Here is a 15070-nt window from a genome sequence, read left to right as displayed (position 1 = left end):
GAATGAGGCACTGTCAAAACTTTTGTTTCTATTTTGTAAATCTGTCTTAAATCTTGCAGCTGCTGAACTGGCATCAACCTCATCATCCTAGCTGGAATGAGATGACTGCATTGCCAAAGAGAATGATCTAAAAATTCTACCTCTTTTCTAGATAAACAGAAAGGATCCCCAGTGGCAAGCATGTTCTTGAGCAGGAGCTGTGTGCGAGATGAAGGACACGGCAACACACATCAGCTCGTGCATAGACTGGCATCATGAAATGTTCTGTAAAAACTGTTTATTACACATAAACCTGTACAGGTGTCTGCACATCTCATCAGCTTCACTCATTTACTGCCACCTGGGTACTGTCAACAGCAAGCAGTCATTAAACAAACATCTTTGTTTACAGTTCACCTAGTATATTTCCATCTGTGGATTGGCTGCAAACATCTAATAAAAGCTTTTGCTACTGAAAATTTGTTACACAAGTATTACAGATTAGACTGATAAGTGAAACAATCTTAGGAGAATTGCTTCTAGAATGGAAAACCATAATCTGTCCGAGAGTAATGCTTTAAAAAAACAAAAACTGCAGTTTCTCTTTGTGGTTCTGTGCATTAGGATAAACAACACATAATCTTTGAAGAAACCCGGGCTTAGTTATTTGAAGTTTGATAGACCACAGTTGCAGCTGCAGGACTTTCTGTCTAGGTTAGTTTACTGACATTTTTCCGTGAAGATATTTTCAGCATTTTGGAGTTCTGAGTTTTACTGGGGAAGGGAACACCTTTCATGACACAAGGCAATTAAGTAAGATTAGCAAACATTCAGAGAATTTAAGCCTATGTGCTTGTGTTCACAGCACTGTCCCTGAAGGTTAGACTTACTATTTACCTCTTTAGTGACCACATCATGTCAACTGTATTGCAAAGAGTGCATGCTGGAGTTTTTTACTCTGTAATTGAGTACATTACATTGCATATAAGTAAATCCACTAAAAAGTTAGAATAGAATAGAATAGAATAGAATAGAATAGAATAGAATAGAATAGAATAGGTCAGTTAGAAAGCACTAACAGAAATGCCATCAAAGTTATTGACTCCTATTCCCTGCAATGACAGGATTAGATGTAGTCATGACTGTTTCTACTGAGAGAACTAAGAGTAAATTACTAACCAAAAGGATTAGAAGGGTGAAAGCAGGATCTCAAACTAAGGTTCAGCCTAAGACTGGTAGAGCCTTTGTTTTCCTACTCTACTACTAATCACTATGTAAAAGGCATGACTTCCAGTTTGCAAGCTCAATGTTCTTAACATCAACACGCATATCTATGGGCAAAACATAAATTGCTTCACTGCTCATAAAAGGCACACACAACGAGGTATAAATATAAGCAGTGCCTGCTCAGTGCAGTGCAGCAGTGCTCTCTCTCCAAAATTTCAGGAATTTCTATTCTAATTTTCTTATCCCAGCATACCATCATCTTATGGAGAGTTATTTATTTAAATGGTATAGAAATAAAAATGGACAAATTAGCCACTGTCATTTCCAGAATCTAAGGCCTTACATACAATTTGAAATGTATGACATATATTGGATAGAGACATCTTTATCATCTTCAGTGTTAAAACTGCCCCAGAATAATCTCCTGATCACACACAAGGAAACTATATCTTTAATATCCATGTGCATTATCAGTGAAAACTGACAGATTAAATTTGGCAAATCAAGATCTACTTAATAAGGTTATTTTAGTGTTTATATGCCATGTTGTGCATTCTTGCATACTCGAATTACAGGTGATACTTGACAAGGTCTGCCTCTGAAAGTAAACAGATGGACTGAAAGAGAGAAATTCTTCAGAGAGAAATTCTTCAGACATTGCAGGTCTTTCTCAGACACAAGAACTCAGTACATTCAACAAATAGACCTGGCCAATAAGAATGGATAGTTAAAAAGTCCCACAGGTAGCTCTTGTGCTTATGGTGCCTGAAAGCTGCAAGTTCAGACTGCATCATCCCACAGCAATACCAGCTAAGTCCTGAGTCCTGAAAAAACAGCTGTATCAGGGTGGTGACACAATCACACCAGTAAGCTCAGCCATTGCATGTTTCGGTATGCCCTTGGAGGTGAAGATCCTGCTGAGATTATATACTTCATGGAAGAGTAGAAACTTTTTCCAACCAGTTTTGACTTCCACAACTTGAGAAAGTTCCTGCACGAAATTGGATGGCTGTAAATGTAGCACAAATCATCCACATATCAACTTTGTGTTTGTAATCCAGTTTTTGTTCTCTGCAAAATAGAGGATATATTGTTCTAAAACTTACCTTCCCATATCTATACTATTACTGTGTTGTTCGTTTGGAATGTTCTCTAAGCTAAAAGACATTATAAGTCCAATACAAGAAACTACAGAACTAAGTAGCCATATTTCAGGTGTGGAGGAAATTACTGGACATTTTATGATTGCATAAAGTTCAGAAAGCTTTGATATGTCTGATATTTTAAGAGAGTGGCTTTCAGATGGCACTGAGCCAAGAACTTCCAAGTTCTACTACAAATTTTTGATGATGCATTCAATTTCAGCAGGCATATTGCTTTAGCCCACATCATCCTGAATGGGATATTTAGGGCTGGGCACTTTTTATTTTTAAGAATTCTATTTTATATATAGTTGAGAATATATATAAATTGTCGATGCCTATCATCTGCAGTTATACATTGAGGTAAGTAAGAATTGTTAACTAAACACCAAAACTTTACTAAAGATTTCGAGAAGAAAACATTCTGGAATGTGATACAGCAGAAAAATGGAATGTATCTGCACCATTCTACAGTCCACTGTCAGCATTCTCAAAAAAAAAGCAGCCCAGACTGAGCATTTATGAAGGCAATCATTCAAAAGCTAATTATATTTTATGAGAACGCAAATGATGGCACCATATCTCAACATTACTGAAAGGAGTACAAACATCATCTGTATGATTCAAAACACAGAATCCACAGAATCCTTATTTTAAACACTCTTCTATGGAGGCAAAATAGGCGGAGAAGACATTTTCATTTTAACCAATCCTCATGCCAGCCTGGCATAATCAGGATAATTGAAAGCATTCCTTTCATGCAGTCATTCAGTAAAAACCTTCTATATGTTACAGTGGTATGAGGAAAGGCAGAAGTAGTTCTGTGCTAAAGACTCAGGTGAAATCTCTGCCACATTTAATCAAACATCATTATTAAAATCGTAAGATGTGACTGGTGCTATCATTAGACAAATCTTAAAGACAAAAATAATATTTTTATCAGCATTAACTGTTTGAGAACTCTGTAAGCAATGAGATTTTTTTTCCTTTACCTTCTAAAATATTTACCATTTCCAAAGTAAACAATTTTAATTTGCATTTACATTATACGCCTATACCATATGTATCCCTCATGCCATGGACAACAGCATACTAAATGCTAACCTCCATGTTTCTGTTTATTAGGAACTTCCCCTCAGGATGTTTGCTTTGCAGAACTTCCATGTTTTGCAATTGTGAGCACCAGTAATTCAAGCTGATGTTCACTAAAGTAGGTTTACTCACCCTGCCACGTGAAAATATGAAGTGGGATCTGTGATCTCACACTTGGAAATGTGCAGTAACAGTGACAGGATTTGTGAAAGAAGAGATGTACCGTATTTTAAAACTGGAGCATCCATAATGTTCCATGTTCTCTTTCCTAACTCCAGAAGCAGCTTTAGTCCCGTTCTCTGATCATTAACATCAACTTTCAGCAGAATCTCACTTTAAAATAGCTTTTTCTTATTCTTCAAATCAAAAACTGTGTCTCAAGTACAATCAATTATGCAGATTAAATATGCCAGAATATGTCAGACTATGAAGGTAGCTGAAACCTCTGAAAACACCAAGCGCAGTCTTTTCAAACTTTCCAACAGCTATCATTCCATCCATTATTTTTCAAACAAGTGGAGATGATGTCAAGAAAATGGTATGAAACAGTCTTGCTAAACTGTACACAAGCTTAAACTACATGAATCACTCTGAAATTAATGCCTTCTATTTATTTCCATGGAAACTACAACAGATACAAAGTGCACAATGACGCTATTTGATAGAGCAAATTCTCAGCTACAAAACTCTCTTTTTCAACATAGTCACCACCATTAGTGGTGACCCACTGTCATGGTTGCCAATGCAGAAAAGCACCATCCATCATCTGACTGCGCTCACAACCACTGTTTGGTCTCCATAAATGTTCGGCAAGTGTTGATGAATGTCAGTGGGTGTCATTTTTTTCCAAATGGAGGAATTTAGTGACACACCTTTGCTTCATTCACACTTCCACATCAGACGTCATTGTGTCAGATTGCCCCTCTGCTGCCATCTTTTGCATGGCAACAAAATGTACTGGAATACTGCTGGGAAGGTTCAACCTCTACTGCCATGCCACCAACATCCGCCTTTGATGTATAAAATAGGAGTCATTATTTTCAGAGCAGACTTCATAGTTTATAACCCAGGTCATTTCTCTTAAACAATTAATTATACAGGGAAGCTAAAAGTGTCTTGCAACCCTGATTCAATTTAATTATTCTTCATCTGTTAGCTAAGTAAGTTAAAATGAGTATTTTTATGACTGAGAAATATAGTAAGATTTCAGCTTTCAACAGTATGCAGTTTCACTGCATATTGTATCATTTCATATCCATTCGGTAAGTGCATATTTAACTGGTTAAATGACCAGCAGTTCACTGAGTGGTCAAACATTGAAATGTAAACACTGAATCTAAGTATGTAACACATGTAGACACATGACATGGACATTTATCAGTTCTTAATCTGGTTTCATTGTCTGAAAATGAGGGAGACAAATGCCCGCATAGAAATAAAATACTGAGTTATAACAAAAGATGTCTTCAAATCAAATATTCCACATTGTAACCAGATTTCAGGTAATAGTGATGTGATGCTATACTGACTATATTTTTGATAAACAACATGCAGACTTTACAACTCCCTAATGAAATGTAAAAAAAATAGGACAATTATTCATTTTATTTTCTCAGTAATATAAGGGTCAATGGATTTCAATGCAATCTGCCCTGATGCCATTATCTGCAAAGTGACTGAAAATTCAAATAAAATGTTTGAGCTTTAGTGCCATATGGCCAATGAAGTCAATGAATTGGAAGGAGGAATAATGAATCATTACAACTTTCAGATAATTTAGACCTCTTTCTTCTCCAAAACTTTCAGAGATATTTATTGTTAACGTACAGCTAGAAATACCTACAAGAGGTCCAGACATGCGGCTGGTAAGTAAAACTACTATAAAATTAAAGACTATACCCTTTTATAACCAAATACTCCCACTTTCTCCTCCACCAGCAAATGAGCTTTCTATTACACACAAAGGCCTGACATCAGACTAAAGAAATTAAGCAAATATTTACTTTACAGAACTGGCGCTACTTGCTACCTTCATCCATTTATGAACTATCCACATTATCCCAAATTCATGTCAAGATGGACTTCAGAGGGGCCTACATAAAGATGTTCTAAAGGAACAACCTAATGAGTCAACTCAAAGATAATGCCTGCTTCAAGGAAAATAGATCCTATCAAACTCCTGTAACTTTTACTTTTTTTTTTTTTCTATGTCATGAAACTTCTAACTTCACCCCTGCAATACCATTTCTCAATGCTGACTACCTACTTGATTTACTACCCCAACTACACACATATGGATGCCTAGTGTTCTTAACTATATGAGCGCTGTTCAGAGACACATAACTTTTGACAGAAACTCAGAATAAAAAGGAAAGATACAGTGGAGTCGCATAAAGTTTTTTAGAATTTTCTAGTCTTTGCAATTGGAGAAAATGTGAACTTTCACTGCTCAAACTTAATAAAACAATAAAACGCCCTGCTAATTATTTTTATATCTAGCAAGCACTAATACAATTCAGCTTTGCAATCAGTTTCAACTTGCAGTAGCCATCATTAGACTTCATATTTGGCCCATGGCCTTAAAGCAAAGCACAACCACACCTGACTGCACTGCGCCTTCTGCCAGATGACTCCTGTCCAGCCCAACTCACAGCTCCAGCACTGGTTCAGAATTTATGGGTGAACTATAGATTTTGCAATGCCCCAGTTCCAAGCTGCATTCCTGGAGGTTAAGATCATATCACCAAAATGATTCAGATCTTAAGTCAAAAGTTTATTGAAGACAACAAATATTGGAACAGGCAATGAAGAAGAAATATTGGAAGTCAAACTTTTCCATATGGATAATGATAGTATTGTAGAAATATGCTTTATTCAAATGAGATATATACATCCTGAATTACTTTAAAAAACTTAAACAAACTTAAAATTACTTAAACAAACTTTAAAAAGTGAGTTGGAAGAAACAAAATACTGAATATCCCAAAGTATTGCCATATGTTAGCACAGACCCCAAAAATGCTGTACAAACTATTTTCCCCAGAGCTCCCATTTACCTGAGTTCTCTGGCCCTGACACACTGACACAGCTCAGGACTGACCATCTTAAAGCTTCAGATCCCTCCAGAAGTTTCTTTTAAGTTGTCCACTGCTATTCATTTGATCTCATTCTAAATCTGAATAAGCAAGTGAAATTTACTGATGTCTCAACCTTGGAGACAGAGCCTGTCAGTGGTGCAGAACATGATGCCTCCACAGCAGCCTGCATGCACAAATCAGTCAAAGAGGAAAGAACAAAATCAAAGGAAGGTGCACAGAAAAAAAAAGGGCATGAGGTAGATGGTATTATACAGGCTGAAAGAACAAAAAAAGCACATAAAAAATCCTGCAGAACTAAGGGAGAATTCTTCTTGTTGTTTGCATACATACTGCAGAAAAGGCAAAATATCTTGAGTAATCCCACTAATCTGGTCATTTAACATTTTAAAATTGCTTCTCCATAAGCATGCATGTTGGTACACAATTTACAAATGGAGATTTACACTGCTTAACTGTAAATCTGCTCCAAAGCCTCCCATTGACAGCCTCTCCCTCACATTTGTTCTAAACCATCACCATACAGATTACTTATATGACATATTTATCTGTTACGTCTCCTTGAATGACACTGGATTGCTCTTTATCTTTTCAATATCTGTACACTGCAAGAAGAGATCATCTCAGGATTAGGGTGTTAATTTACAGTGTATCAGGTGGTCAGAGAAACTATTCTTGTGCTTGATCTGATGTCAGCTGAACCTTAAGTCAATCTGGTGTCGCTTCACTGAGCAGTAAACAATTTCTAATTAATTATTAGCAATTATTTCAACTGTATTTCTCATCTTCCCAGAGCATATTCACTTCTGGTTTTAAAACTGTAAATGGAAAAACACTGCGTGACATAAAACAAAGTGCCAGCTAGCACTGTACACAAGAGTGATGTTGCTCTCAAATGAGCAAATCATGAAAACAATGTAAGGCAAAAATAAGGCTTTACTCTTAAAGCATATATCCCTTTATCCTGAAATATAAATTCATGTATTAAATTGTATTTTTGAATGGACTGTGAACCTTGAAAATGTATCCAGTAAACTTTTCCACAAATAAATGCTTTAAAAAGAACCTTTTCCCCAATTACACCAAGGCAGAAAAGCATGTTTATTTATTTGCGTTTAGCAAGTCACTTAATATTAATAATGTGTTTAACTCTGTTGACCTCAGTATGCCTCACAGCAGTGCAGAATTTACGCCTTAAAATATCACTACCAGTTTTAACAATTCTGGCAAAGCTCTCCCCTTATTTTCCATTGATTTCTGTATTGCTGTACCATAATATCACCACAGATAAAGTAGAAGTATCTCCCAGAAAACTGTAACTAGAATGGGGCAGAATGCTGCCGTTATCTAGGTGTTTTTCCACAGATAAATCTGAAGGAAGTTCTCTTTGAAGAAGGTAGGAAAGGCAGAGCTGGTAGAAGGGAAAGGCACTCAAGGACCACAAGTTCTGCAGGATCCCACAGCCCAGCGACATCTTGGTGCAGGACAGCGCTCCTTGGCATCCCTTATGCCCACATCCACCAGTGCCATCATCTCCCAAGCCAGTTCCCAAAAGCATTAACTGAGAGCCTCAGATAACCTCAGTTTCGTAGAACAGAATCATAGAATGGCCCGGATTGAAAAGGACCTCAAAGATCATTTGGTTTCAATCCCCCTCCTATGTGTACGGTCGCCAACCACTAGATCAGAGCCACATCCAGCCTGGCATTGAGTGCCTCCAGGGATGGGGCATCTACAACCTCCTTGGGCAACCTGCTTCAGTGTGTCACTACCCTCTGAGAGGGTCACCCTCAGTTTGATTTAATCTAGTGGTTCTGAGGGACAGAAGAGATTTCTATATAAAAGCAGTGAAATTAGGACAGAAGAAAGAATACAATTTCTCTTCCTGACTCTCCATTTCTCTGCTTCTCTCTGTTATAGAAAATACTAAAGATTGCAAGATAAATTTATCTTTTAAAATAGCTTCTATTCCCAAACAGTGATGCCACATTTGCTCATATTTCCATTTAAGAACACGATAAAGACACTTAGCCAAAATGAAGAATTCTAGTCAGAAATCATCCTCACTTCTAAAAGATGACAACGAAGGGATTAGGAATTTATGACTACAATCGAGGCAGGTACTCTACATTAAAGAAATCATTTTAATTAACAGAGCAGAAAATCTACATAGAGCCTCCAGAATCTTTGGGTTGCTGTGGGACTTTGAAAGTCAGTCACAGCATATTTAGATGTTTTTCCTTTAGTGGTTGCCCGGAGGCATTATCATATGCACTGTGTATTACCACAGTACCAAAACTTGTAACGAACCCCACTGACACTAGCATCAGATATTTTTGTTGAGCTCTCAAAGTATAAAAGAACATTTCAAATAACTGAGAGAAGGAAGAAGGTTAGAATTGCTGGAACTTTTATCAGGGTACAGTAAAAATAATGAAAACGCATACATTAGAAGTTTAACCACGACATGCTAGCAAGTAGAGATCTACTGCAGGTTTTGAAAACTTTTGATACAGTAGTGAAACTGCAGGAAAGAGAAGACAAAATTTTCTCACTCCTCTGAAATTTGCTTGCATTCATCTAAATTGCTATTAAAAATATCCAGAAACACTAGTGCAGGAAACAGAAATCAAAATAAACGCTGAAAAGACTTTTTAAAAATCTTATAATCGTATGCAAGTATTTAGAAAAATGCTCGTGGTGGGAATGAAAACAGGAGTTAGCTTTACCAGCACCACAGGTCTAAAAGAAGGATACTCCTTAGTAATATTTAGTGAAGGCTCATCTTACTCCTCTCTGAGAACACAGAATTATCCATGATTTTCCCTTCTAAAATTCTAACTGGATATGAAGAACACTGAGTGCAATACAGAACTGGACTTTGGAGGCAAATGTCTACCTTACAAGGAGATAGTGTTTAGACTCTACCAAAATGCATATGAGATGTTCAAGCAGAAACAGGATCTGAACAAAAAGCAAATGTCGTGTTTAAAAATTCAATGATAGCAGGACAGGACGCACTTCTGTAAATTGTTCAAAGTCTTTGTTTATTCCCAAAATTATGAGATATCTTAAAGGAGAATCAAATGAAAGCTCAGATGACTCATGTTCTATTAAGCAATCAACAAGTTATAAATAATGATGAGCTTGTTTGAACATTGTTACATGAATAATTTTTACATTTATTTTACCCTTACATACACAGACTACTGGTAGTCTACAACATTAGTTAAGATCAAAATTACAAAAAAAAATTTTTGCTGTTGATATATTTTTAGTAGTCATGACATTTTTGAAGTTGAAATTTTTGCTTGCCTATCTTCTGGTATTTTGTGAAACAATTCCAAAACTTACAATCTTGTAAAATATTGGTCCTAAAATTGTTTTGCAGTTGTCACAGAACCATGGAATCAATTAGGTGGGAAAGGATTCTTCAGATCAAGTCCAACCGTCAGCAAACGCCACCAAGTCCACTTACAAACCACATCCCTTAGTGACACAACCACCCATTTCTTAAATACTTCCAGGCATGGGGACTCAATGGGCAGCCACTTTCAATGCTTGACCACCCTCTACGTGAAGAAATTCTTCCTGATATCCAGCCTGACTTTCCCTGGTGCAACCTGATGTCATTTCCTCACATCCTATCACTTGTCACCTGGGAAAAGAGATGGACACTGTCTTTGCTGCAGCCTTTTGTCAGGCAGTTGTAGAGTGTGATGAGGTCTCCACTCAGCCTCTCCTCCTCCACACTAAACAGTCCCACATCCCTCAGCCACACCTCATCTGTCTTGTTTCCCAATGCCTTCATCAGCTTCAGTGCTCTTCTCTGAACATATTCCAGCAACTCCATGTCCTTCTTGTAGCGAGAGGCTCAAAACTGAATACAGTGCTCTAGGTGCAACCTCCCCAGTGCCCGGTATGGAAGGACAATCACATCCCTGGTCCTGCTGCCCATTCTATTTCTAATGAAGGCCCAGATGCCGTTGGCCCTCTTGGCTACTTGTTCACACTCCTGGCTTGTGCTCAGCCAGCTCTCAACTAACACCCCCAGATTCTTTTCCATCGGGCAATTTTCTAGCCCCTCTTCCCTTATAGCACTGCATGGTTGACTCCAGTCAATTTAAACTGAGGAATTTTCCGGTATATGTAACTAACATAGATTAAGTGATGCCACTTAGACACCTGGTTATTTCATATAGAAATGAAGAAAACACAAAACTTGCCGAAAAGAATAATCTGAACAAAACCTGGGTGTCAGAGGAAGGAGTGATTAACTAGATATATAACTTTGTTCTGTGGCATTGAATCTAAACTGAGCTAGTGAAATGTAGCATAGCAGAATATGATTTTTTAATGAAAAAAAAAATTATATATGGCATCTTCAAAATACTAATTCCCAAATAACATGAAATGTTATTTCAGAACTAAGATATTCTGGACAGATGCACACATGTTAGGTCATGGAATTATTTCACCTATGAAACTACATGAGGTGCATGACAGAGGAAGCAGGACAAAGCCTGGGATGCATGTCAAGTGTTGGCACCACCAAGATGAAAAGCTTTGCAGCAATTCATGAGGATCTTGCAAGAAGTCATCTCATTGCTGTGTTCCTCTCTGCTGCTATAAGAAGCAGTCAAATTGGAAATCTCCACTGAATATACTGCAAGTTCGAGAAAGGCTTTCAATTTCAGTTACAATATTTACTTTCCACCTCACGATAATTGACTATTACATACGGCTACTTATGGTACTGAAGATATAGCATATATATTATATGTGGTGGTTAAAGCATAAAAAATCTTATTAAATAAATCTCTGGGAAAAAGAAATTGACAAATTACATATGAAACAGAAGATTAAGTCTATATTTTATGAGTAATTTCTAATTCTGACCTGTTGCTGCAGCAGCCATTATTCTGATGCAATGACATGGTCTTTACAAATGCCACATTACAGTATGCACATGGAGTTATTTTCCTAAGCTTGAACTGTAAGCAGGGGAATCTCAAAGAGTATAAAATTATCCCAGTATGGTCTATCCTGAGAGTCTAGGGCATTCTGTGATCATTGTGATATCTGTGGTCTTACCTAGGAATAAACAGCACAACATAAGCATGCATCAGTCAACAACTTTCAAAATCCCAATGTAGAAAAACACAGTCTGTTTCTGTTCAGTCCCCTTGTTGTGTATTTAAGAGCTTACTGGTACAAACTGCATCCACACTGCTGGCTGATATAACCAGTTTCATCCTAGGCTTCACCAGGCAAAAGGTGCTAACAGCCCTCCACATCTACCCCTGTCCAATGTGAAAAGGACCAAACATTGTCCCACATATTCTTAATACACTAATTCAGCTAAATTAAAAGAACAGATAGCAGTTACAAATTAGTTGGCTTTTGTTGAGTGGGGTGTAACCTAGAAAAAATCATAAAGGTGTCTGTAATTGGATAATGGGAATGGACTGTAAGTATATTTCCTCAGAGAAATTTTTGATAAGTATGTATGGTTTAGTTCTCTCTAAACTGCAACTGGATCACACTGTGAGAGACTGAACTGTTCCACAGTAGCCTCTTGAGGAAAAAAGGTAACCAATAAACAAACAAATAAGTAAGTATATTTATGCAATAAGTTGGTTTCAAGCAGAAATTTGCAAGACCATGAGATGAAATATGGTGACAAAGCACAGCTGCGATCATTATATGCTAAATTTCTGATGTTACCTTTGCTGTAACAATAAAAATATTAACAATCAAGCTCAGGCTTCAATATGCTTCTGCAGGCATGGAACTAGCTCTGCCATTGCTACTACATGGTATTGAGTAAATAAAGGCTATTCTGAGTTTCTATTTTCCAATTTGTTCTAAACAGATTCAGCAGGAACACCTATGCCAGTTTTTTGTTACATGAGCAACATCAATTTGCTTGAAGCACTTAGCACCATAATAAGTAGACTGCAATAATACTGTAGTTTCCTGTGCATCGATGGAAGTACTATGGCATCAAAATGACACTTTTTTGACACAATGTATTGATTTTTTTCTGTCATTCAGAAAGAAAAAAAAATTAAATATTTGAAGAAAAGCGCTGTTTTATTCAAACATTAGTGTGAATATTTCAGTGTGATTTCATATAAAATTAATCCTACTTCAAACAAAAAAAATGCAATGATAAAATCCCTTCTGACTGATCCCAAGGAAGATTTTAAAAATATTCTGTTGAAAATATTTAATTACTTTTTTTTTTTTTTTTTTTTTGGCTGATTCTAGGAAAAAACAAATAAAAGTGCCTTTAAATGGCAGTCTGGTTTCCTCATAACTCAGTTCAGTTCGTGTCTGGAAGCAGCCTCAAGAAAAGACTTTGTATGCCTGTTGTCCTTTTCTACACTCCAGCCATCTTTTGGAAGGTTTCTACAGTGATTCTTCATACCATGCAAGAGTAGGGACTCTAATTCTTTGACAGAAACCTTGTCTGCACCTCCGATACCAGCAGGAATCTGCACTGCAGTCTGGCAACATGGGGAACATTCCCTGCACAACTCCATCAGCAACTTTTGGCAAACTAGTCTTGGAATACCTTGAAATAATCCACCAGAGAAGAAATGGAGCAGCTCACAGCATCACCACAGAAAGAGAAAACTGCTGTGAGGATTAGCTTCTCCCTTTGCCTGCCTGCTCTCCATTCTCCACTTGCTCTTCATCTTAGGCTGCACTGACTGACTTGTCTGAAGAAATCTATACTGTTTCCAGTGAAGAAGGTGATGAGGTGAAGAATGTGAGGAAGCACATGCTGAGAAGTTAAGACTGCGAGTCAGTGAACAGCCTGCACGAGTAGTGCACATCATAAATGGTGTCTATGACACCTGTGATACCTGGGAACTCATGGCCAGCCCTTGGATAAGGGCACAAGTGCTCAAGTGCCCTACCTCAAGAATGTCTCGGACACAGGAATTATATCCTGTCTTCCACCTTTTTATGTTGCAAATAAAAATTATATCGTCCATCTCAGGAGATGTGATATTTAATCCTGATCTCTAATCGATTTCCTGCCCTAGATTTCATGATGACTTAGTTCTGAACCTTTGTCTTTTGAAAAGGAAGCAGTCACAAGTTCTTGAAAGAATATCACATCTTCTCTCAGTTCCCATTCTGTATTAAAAATACAGATTCCAACAGCTTTCAAAATGTATTACAGTTTCTTTTTTTAAAGTTTATTGAAGTCATCAGAAACTCTCATCTCAGGACTTACACAAACCTATACTGTATATTCCAGAATCCAGTATTGTAGGCAAAAGGAGCTTGAAGAAAAGCAGTCTCAGACATAAATTAATCCATGACTGAATATCCAAAGACATTCGGATTTTCTCTTCTCGAATTCACAATAACGTAATTTAAACATTGCTTCAGAAAGAATTTTGAGCACTAGAAGCAGCAGTCCATTTGCTTTAAACTGCACAAGATTTCTGAACTGCTATGGTTTAAAGGAGAGCTTACATTACTTTGCCTTTAAAGTCATAGACACACACACAGTATTTTACACTATCTTTAAATTAAAGTCTTCTAGCATTCACAGGAAACAGTTGATGAGAGCAAGAAACTTCCAGAAATGTGACGCAGTGATAGGACGAGGATTTTATTGCAATGTCAGTGATTGATACTGGACAGCTTTAGGAATTTAATGACTGCTACCAGCAACTATGGCAACGTGCTTAAAACATTATATTGTAAAAAGTACCACCTATAAGGACAAATGTGACTAGAACCTATACAGATATATAGATACCTTCACCTAGGTAATATTCCGTAGCTTAAATATTAAGAAAATAACTGTTATATATTCCTGAACTTAATCATAGAGGCTGGGAGATTTCGCTAGGGAAGTATCAATTTTCATGCTATTTTTTAAACATCTGATACTAGCCTCAATCAGAGACATGATATAGGGCAGAGATATTGGGTGAAGAGATATTTGGTGTGAGTCAAAATAGCAATTCATACATCTATTTACTCCTGCTTCTCATCAACAGCAGAGAAATGAGAATAAAGATGAAGGTAATGCTTTGGAGCAAGTTGCTAATTAAGTGATGACTAAACCTCAGAATTCATTTCAAAAACAGAAGTCAATTGGGGTTTGAGTTACCTACATTAGTGCTGAAGTCCTAATTGTGATTATCTTTCTGAAGTGAATCTTCTAGCCACTCTATCTTACCTTCCTTGGCTCATGCTGCAAAACTCCTCGACAGCATGAAAACTCCACTCCTTTTGGATGGCCCCAAACAAGAGATGCCCTCTGTGAGCACATATTAAGTTCCCACTGTAACTTGCTGTGCAGTGCACTGAACCAAATCAGAACTTCTACAACCAGGTAAACTGCCAGCAAAGGCATTTAATGCGGTCATAGGGCAACCAGCCTTACTCTGCAGACCTGCGCCTGCTGGGATGCACTGTAGTAGCCTTTGGCCAAAAACTGACCGGACCTCAGGAGAACAGGGATTGTCACTCATCTGCTGAGTGATGCAAGACTTGCTTCTT

General features: G+C 37.3%; 1 protein-coding gene across 2 annotated transcripts in view; it reads right to left on the bottom strand.

Annotated features, from left to right (window-relative positions):
- Positions 1-15070, bottom strand: part of GABRB3 (gamma-aminobutyric acid type A receptor subunit beta3) — a 109108-nt gene that overhangs the window by 76822 nt on the left and 17216 nt on the right. Inside the window, exon 1 of one of the 2 annotated variants that reach the window (XM_090126831.1) lies at positions 13116-13424. The exons of the other annotated variant lie outside the window; for it this stretch is intronic. The gene's annotated coding sequence lies outside the window, so the exon portion shown is untranslated. Of the gene's footprint in view, positions 1-13115; positions 13425-15070 lie in introns of those variants that run through there. 2 annotated transcript variants of the gene reach the window in all.

The sequence above is a fragment of the Phasianus colchicus genome, chromosome 1, assembly GCF_987193195.1.
Source record: "Phasianus colchicus chromosome 1, bPhaCol1.hap1.1, whole genome shotgun sequence".
Lineage (NCBI taxonomy): Eukaryota > Metazoa > Chordata > Aves > Galliformes > Phasianidae > Phasianus > Phasianus colchicus.
Note: the sequence above shows the minus strand (reverse complement) of the source record. Positions and strands in the feature narration are given on the sequence as shown.